We start from the raw sequence: 6973 nt of genomic DNA, 5'->3' as shown, positions 1-6973 counted from the left end.
AGAATAAAATATCCGGATTATTTTCAAAATAAAATACAGAGGAAAAAAACAACTTTCTGGGGCCTCCAGCAGGCCCATTCCGGACTCTATCCAAAAACCAAGCACATATTCAATCTCAGGGGAATAAAACCTGTCCGCTGATACCACATTTTTGAAAAATCATATTTCACATACAGTATAAAGATTGCATTTATCCATGGTTGAATCACATATACCTATATTGCGCGATGACACGTGAATTAGTGGGATCTTCTGAGTTCTTGCTGCAACAGATATGGATTTTACAAGACGTGAAATGTATATGAATAGTAATCTCACTCTGGTTAGGTGGAATGTGAAGGGGCTAAATCATTTACAGGATTCAGACATCCTGTAAATTAGTTTCTTGCAAAAACACTACTCCAGGCTTAAATTGCTTCAGATGTGACAAGACTCTCTTTCATTTTATTGGATGATTTAGCCCCTTCACATTCCACCTAACCAGAGTGAGATTACTATTCATATACGAAGTGTCAGAATTTGTATGCATTGTGTAGCCTAAAGAGAAGGGGGGGGTCAAGGGGAAAAAGAAAAGAAGAATAAAGTAAGGGTGTAGAATAATATCACAAATCACAATAAAAAATGGAACAATAACAAACTGCGAAAATATTCCCCCAACAGGCTGCATAAAACAGCAACTGCTTGAACTCTTGCTCAGTTCTCATACCAATAAAGTACTTCCAAACTACCAGCCTACATGTCTTGTATTATATTAACGTTGTACCCAACATTAAAATGGGCCAAGAAGTAGACAAAATATAGCTAACATATTACACCTTAAATTAAACAGCTGAGACTGCTCTACTATCATGACTGCACAGCTTTAATATAGCAGTTACCAGATTGTGTGCACCGACATGCTCAGTCAGTTCCGTATTCTGACCGGCAAAAGCATCCACTTCAAGGTGTTGGTTTCCCTCTGTGGTTTGGATGGCATCCTTGTATTGGGCTTGCTGATTCTGGACATCAGCATTGTAGTCATCATAGAATTGAAGCTTATGTCCACAGTACGCCAAGTTACCATGACGTCTCCGCGCCTCTCTCATCACCAAATCCTTGATCTGAAGGCGGTGAAAGCGGATAATGACAGAGCGCTGTTTCATGCTCGCCCTTGGCTTGGGCATAAGGCTGCCATGGGCTCTATCCAGCTCCGTAATAGATGACAGCGTTTGTGTGCCAAAAACTTCCACAAGTAGCGGCAAGAAAAACTCAGTGAGCCGTGGACCTATATCCACAGATTCTGGTAGACCCATCAGCCAGACGTTCCGCCTACGGCTCCTTCCTTCCAGGTCAGAAAGCTTAGTGTTTAAAAGTGTGTTCTCCTCCTGTATTGATTGACACATCGCTTCAAGTACAGCTAAACGCTGGCTAACATTTTCCGCATTAGTTTCGAGGTCACCGATGCGTAACTCTCGGTTCACAACATTGGCTTGGATCTTGTCCAGCTTGCCGTTAATTGCGTCAGATGAACCCTTAAAATCAGCAGCTATAGCCGTTCTGTTCTTTTTCAAACAAGGCACTAAGCGACGGGTTGAGGCCGATGTCAGCATCCTCAGCTAAGCCAGCACCAGCATCACTCTCCGCTGTGTCTTTTCCGGTCTTCTTCTTCTGCTGGAATATCTGCCATTGGACTTTGTCTTTTCTCAGATCGTGAATGCGCATAGACTTTGACGAGCAGCCAATAGTAACACCCAAAACCGCTCATGGGTTGCTTTGTTTGTAGAAAGATCTCTGATTGGCTAAAGTCCATTGTCACGCTCCTGGATTTCTAAAGCTCATTTACAGAGCCAGGAAAAGGAGCAGAGATTCACTGTCCCCTCAGAACACTTTGAATTACAATATCCTCAAAGATGATTATGGATTTTTGACCAAATGACGTCAAAAAAAACTTACATACTGCAGCCTTGAGGACTAATATTCAAATGTGTAGGTAGCTCTTGAGTCTTATTAACAATTAAGGTGAAATGTTAACATCGACATTTTCATTTTGGAGGAATTTTTGCATCAAAATGACCTTTGCAAAACTGGCTTTAAAATGTTATTTAAAGGAAGAGGGAAAAAACATAATTTTAAACTGTTACTTCTTTCTACATATTTAAACATTATTCATGTCAATGGCACCATGTGAAAACAACTAAAACACCATAGAATTGTGTGATGACACTACATCCAGTGCTTTTAATGCAATTATTTCATTGTTGTGTTTAAATGCCTGTAATTTACAATTAATAACAGCTATAGGTTTATATTTTATGAAGGTTATATTTTTCATTTTGTAACTGACATGGGTTAAGAAGCGTACAAGACAAAATCACTGTTGGTAATGATAGAAATCAACGGCTGAGGCTGCATAATAATTGCACACTGTGTGGGTATCATCATCACTTTGACATTTAGGCTGTGATGGCAGTTAAACTAAAAGACTGTTCTCTACTGAATACTAACAGGATGAGTTTTTTTTAAAAAAGAGTGTGTGATGCAAAGCCCAGTTATGCATTTCTGACCACTCTCGTTGTAAATTCAAGCAGAAAATGAAAAAAGGATGTTGTATTGGAGAGTGTTCACGCTGATCATAAATGTAATTTACTGGGAATGATTGGACCCTCTCTCTGCTGGTCATCTCTGCCGGTCATCCACACCCGGTGTGGAAATTAAAAATATAAAAAAAAAAACAAAAACTAAAAAAAAAAAATCACAATGATCGTAAACAAAATATAAATAAAAGTTTAAAAAAAAAAAAAGTGATGTTGAGTATGTAAACTCTTGTTCATTATATTTTACTTCATAATTGCAACTGATTCTGAATTAAACACACACACACACACACACAGTGGATTGCTGCTCTGCTCAAAACCAGGAGGTGGGGGTGGGCTCTCCAGCGATTGGCTCTGCCACGCACGTGGCTACAACACGCAGCAATCGGCTCTGGCGAACACGTGATTCTCGTGGCTGCACTCTGGTGGACAGTTTTATGAAACAATTAATCAACTGTACTATTGCTGTCCAAACAAATCCGATGTTGTATGACTGTGACCTAGTCAACACTTATTATAAAGGCGACGAATCTCTTCCCGTTTATTGGTAAGCTATCAGTGACTCCAAGGTCTGCAAATGCAATCGTTTACAGACGAGCCCATGTCCGCTCTAACGGTTAAGTTAATGCTATTATACGGCACACGCTTCAGAATATAAGTAGGTTTTGAGTTTAGCCTTAAAGATGAGAGAGTAGCAGCCCCCCGTAGCTAAGACTGGGAGCTGATTCTAAGGGTGAGGGGCCCGGTAGCTGAAAGCTCTTCCTCCTGTTCTACTTCTAGACACGTTAGGAACTTCCAGAAGACCAGCAAACTGAGAGCGGAGTGTTCTGCCTGAACGGTAGGGCACTAACAGGTCTCTAAGATATACAGAAGCTTGATCATGTAGAGCTTTGTATGCTAACAGGAGGAATTCTATTCTAGATTTTACAGGAAGCCAATGAAGGGAAGCCAATACTGGAGAAATACTTCATGCTGTCTACTTTTTGTTTCACTTAGTATTCCGGCTGCAGCATTCTGGATTAACTGGAGATTTTTAGTAAATTATTGGGACATCCTGACAGTAAAGAGTTACAATAATCTAGTCTAGATGTAACAAATGCATGGATTAATTTTTCAGCATCACTCTGGGCAGTGATTTTAGAGATATTACGGAGGTGGAAGAAGGCTGTCTTTGTGATTCGCTTAATATGAGAATTAAAAGATAAGTCAGTGTGAAAGATAACGCCTAACTTTTTTACTGTGGTGCTGGGTAACAGAGTAATGCCATCCAGACACACTATTTGCTCTGATAATTTCTCTCTGAGGTGTTTTGGACCAAATAAAATCCCTTTGGTTGTATCCTGGTTGAGAAGGAGAAAGTTACAGCTCATCGAGGATGTGATGTCTTTAAGACAAGCCTGGAGTTTTAATAACTGATGAGTTTCATCTGATTCCATTGACAAATAGAGCTGTGTGTCATCCGCATAGCAATGGAAATGTATATTATGTTATCTGATAATGTTACCTAGTGGAAGCATGTATAATGTTTTTTAAATTTTTTTTTTTTTTTTTTTAGAATTCAACCAACCAAATTTAGGTTTTTAAAAATAGCTGTTGAAAACACACACACATACTGTATACTCTTTAAAAATAAAAGACAAGTCCAGAATGAGAGACATTGAGTATTTATTTATTTATTTTTGACCAGCTGTCCGCGACCCACCCAGTACAGGTCCGTCCCGACCCACCAGTTGAGAATCACTGATGTAAAGAGTATTGGTCCCAAAACTGAACCTGGTGGAACTCCATGATTAACTCTGGGAGAGATTATTAACATGAACAAAGTGGGTTCAGTCTGATAAATAGGATTTAAACCAACCTTGTGCCATTTCTTTCATCACAAAAACACTTTCCAGTCTCTGCAGCAGTAAATGATGATCCACTGTATCGAAAGCCGTCCTGAGATCTAAGAGCACCAGAACTGAGACCAACCCTCTGTCTGAGGCTAAGAGGAGATCATTACTTACTTACTTTTACTAAGGCAGTCTCTGTGCTGTGATGGGCTCTAAAGTCAGTCTTAAAGATCTCGTATAAATTGTTCCTATGTAGATGATCACATGCAATAAGTTTTTCAAGAATTTTGGAAACAAAAGGAAGGTTGGATATTGGCCTATAATTGGACAAGTCACTTGGAACAAGGGTTGGCTTTTCAAGGAGGTTTGATTACAGTGGTTTTAAAGGCCTGTGGTACAAAACCTGTTATTAGATGTGTTAATCCAGTTCACTATATTAGCGCTAATTAGTGGAAAAGCATGTTTAAATAGTGGCGTTGGGATTGGATCTAAAAACAGTTTGTTGGTTTAGAAGCACTAACTATTGAGGTCAGTTCAGTCAGACCAATTGGAGTTAATCTATGTAAATAAAAGCTACATGCTACAAGTTATTTCAGGAGCTGCTTAATTTAAGAAATTATTGAGCACTCCTGCAGGGGGGACATTAGATGAAGTCATCGCTGCTTAGGTTGACAGGAATAGAGGGTTCGACAGAGCTGTTGCTTTTGGTGAGCCTGCTACAGTGTTGAATAAAAACCGAGGATCATTTTTGTTTTCCTCTATTACATTTCCGTAATAGGAAGTTTTAGCTTTGCAAAGAGCTTTTTTTTTTCTAAGCTAACAAACTCTTTCTCCAGGCTAAGAACTTCTACCATGTTTGATGAAAGCCACTTCCTTTCCAGTTTTTGTGATGCCTGTTTTAAAAGACGCATTTTAGAATTAGGGAGCAACCTTATTATGACAACGTCTTCTTTTTCAGCGGAGCAACAGTATCCAAAGCTGTGTGCATTGACAACATTGCACTGTTGAGAAGATCATCTATTCATGGTATTTTCTGTTGGAGTGTTTGTAAAGATGGTGTGACAAGTGATCAAAGGCTACAGTGTCACAGTCGTCATCATCCATAATCCAGTGTAGCCTATTTTTATTCTGCTCCAGCTGTAAGTTACAATAAAGAGCTCAATTTCAACTTGACAGATGTTTCTATCATTCTGTGATGAGACACAGCCCTTTCTTTTATATATATACATTCTGCCCACTCTATGAGCCATTAGACACCCCCGTCTTTTCTCAAGGGAGGAAAAGCCCAACATTTATTTCAAAAGAGCAGCATGGCTCTGGAAAGGGCTGATTACCATGTGAATTGCTAGAAATTCTCACTTGTGTTAAGTTCTTCGCAAATATAAGCTATTTCATAATGCAATAAAAAAATAATGCTTGCAGCAGTCCAAACCTTTCATTAATATTTAACTTGTCCCTTACAATTGTTGGATTGTGTTCATCCCACCATGTTTCTGATACTTGTCAAATTTTCATGTGGTGCTTGAATTATCTAAAAAAAACATTTGTATTTATTAAATTGAGGTTTCAATCTTTAGGGAAAAAATAAATAAAAAAATAATGTACTGCATATATTACAATAATATAACTTTCGGTATCATATTAAAAGTGAAACAATTAGACTTGATGGTAAATGTCCTACTAATTTTAACCAAATTATTCATAAAGCCAAATTTCTCAAGACCCCACCTATCTTCATCTGTTTTTTAAACAAATTTCAACTTTACATTAAATCCCTAAAATGGTAAAATGGTAAATGGACTTGATTTTATATAGCGCTTTATCACCACACTGTAGCAGTCTCAAAGCGCTTTACATATCAGCTCATTCACCCAATCACTCTCACATTCACACACCAGTGGGACAGGACTGCCATGCAAGGCGCTAGTCGACCACTGGGAGCAACTTAGGGTTCAGTGTCTTGCCCAAGGACACTTCGACACATAGTCAGGTACTGGGATCGAACCCCCCACCTCTCGATCAGAAGACGACCCACAGATGTAATAATTTGCCTGACTGGTTTGTATATTTTATATGGAAGCCCATTACCGCCAGTAAAAAACACAACAAAACAAAACAAAAAACAATTAGGAAAAGTCAAAAATATAATAAAATCTAAGTCATAATTATGAGACATTATCTCATAATTATGACTCTCTCTCTCTCTATATATATATATATATATATATATATATATATATATATATATATATATATATATATATATATATATATATATATATACCAGGGGCTCAGAGAAGAGGGGGAGAAAACCTGGAGGGTGAAGGCATCAGTGGTGCCCGTGGTCTTTGGGGCACTCGGGGCAGTGACCCCCAAACTGGAGGAGTGGCTCCAGCAGATCCCAGGAAATACATCAGACATGTCGGTCCAGAAAAGTGCAGTTCTAGGAACAGCAAAGATACTGCGCAGAACCCTCAAGCTCCCAGGCTTGGAGGAAAAAAGAGACCGCCCGCGGAGGGTGAGGAAGAGTTTTTTTTTTAATATATATAATTTCACTTTTCCTAGGTT

Source organism: Gouania willdenowi, chromosome 6 (genome assembly GCF_900634775.1).
Source record: "Gouania willdenowi chromosome 6, fGouWil2.1, whole genome shotgun sequence".
NCBI lineage: Eukaryota > Metazoa > Chordata > Actinopteri > Blenniiformes > Gobiesocidae > Gouania > Gouania willdenowi.
This window is presented reverse-complemented; position numbering follows the sequence as displayed.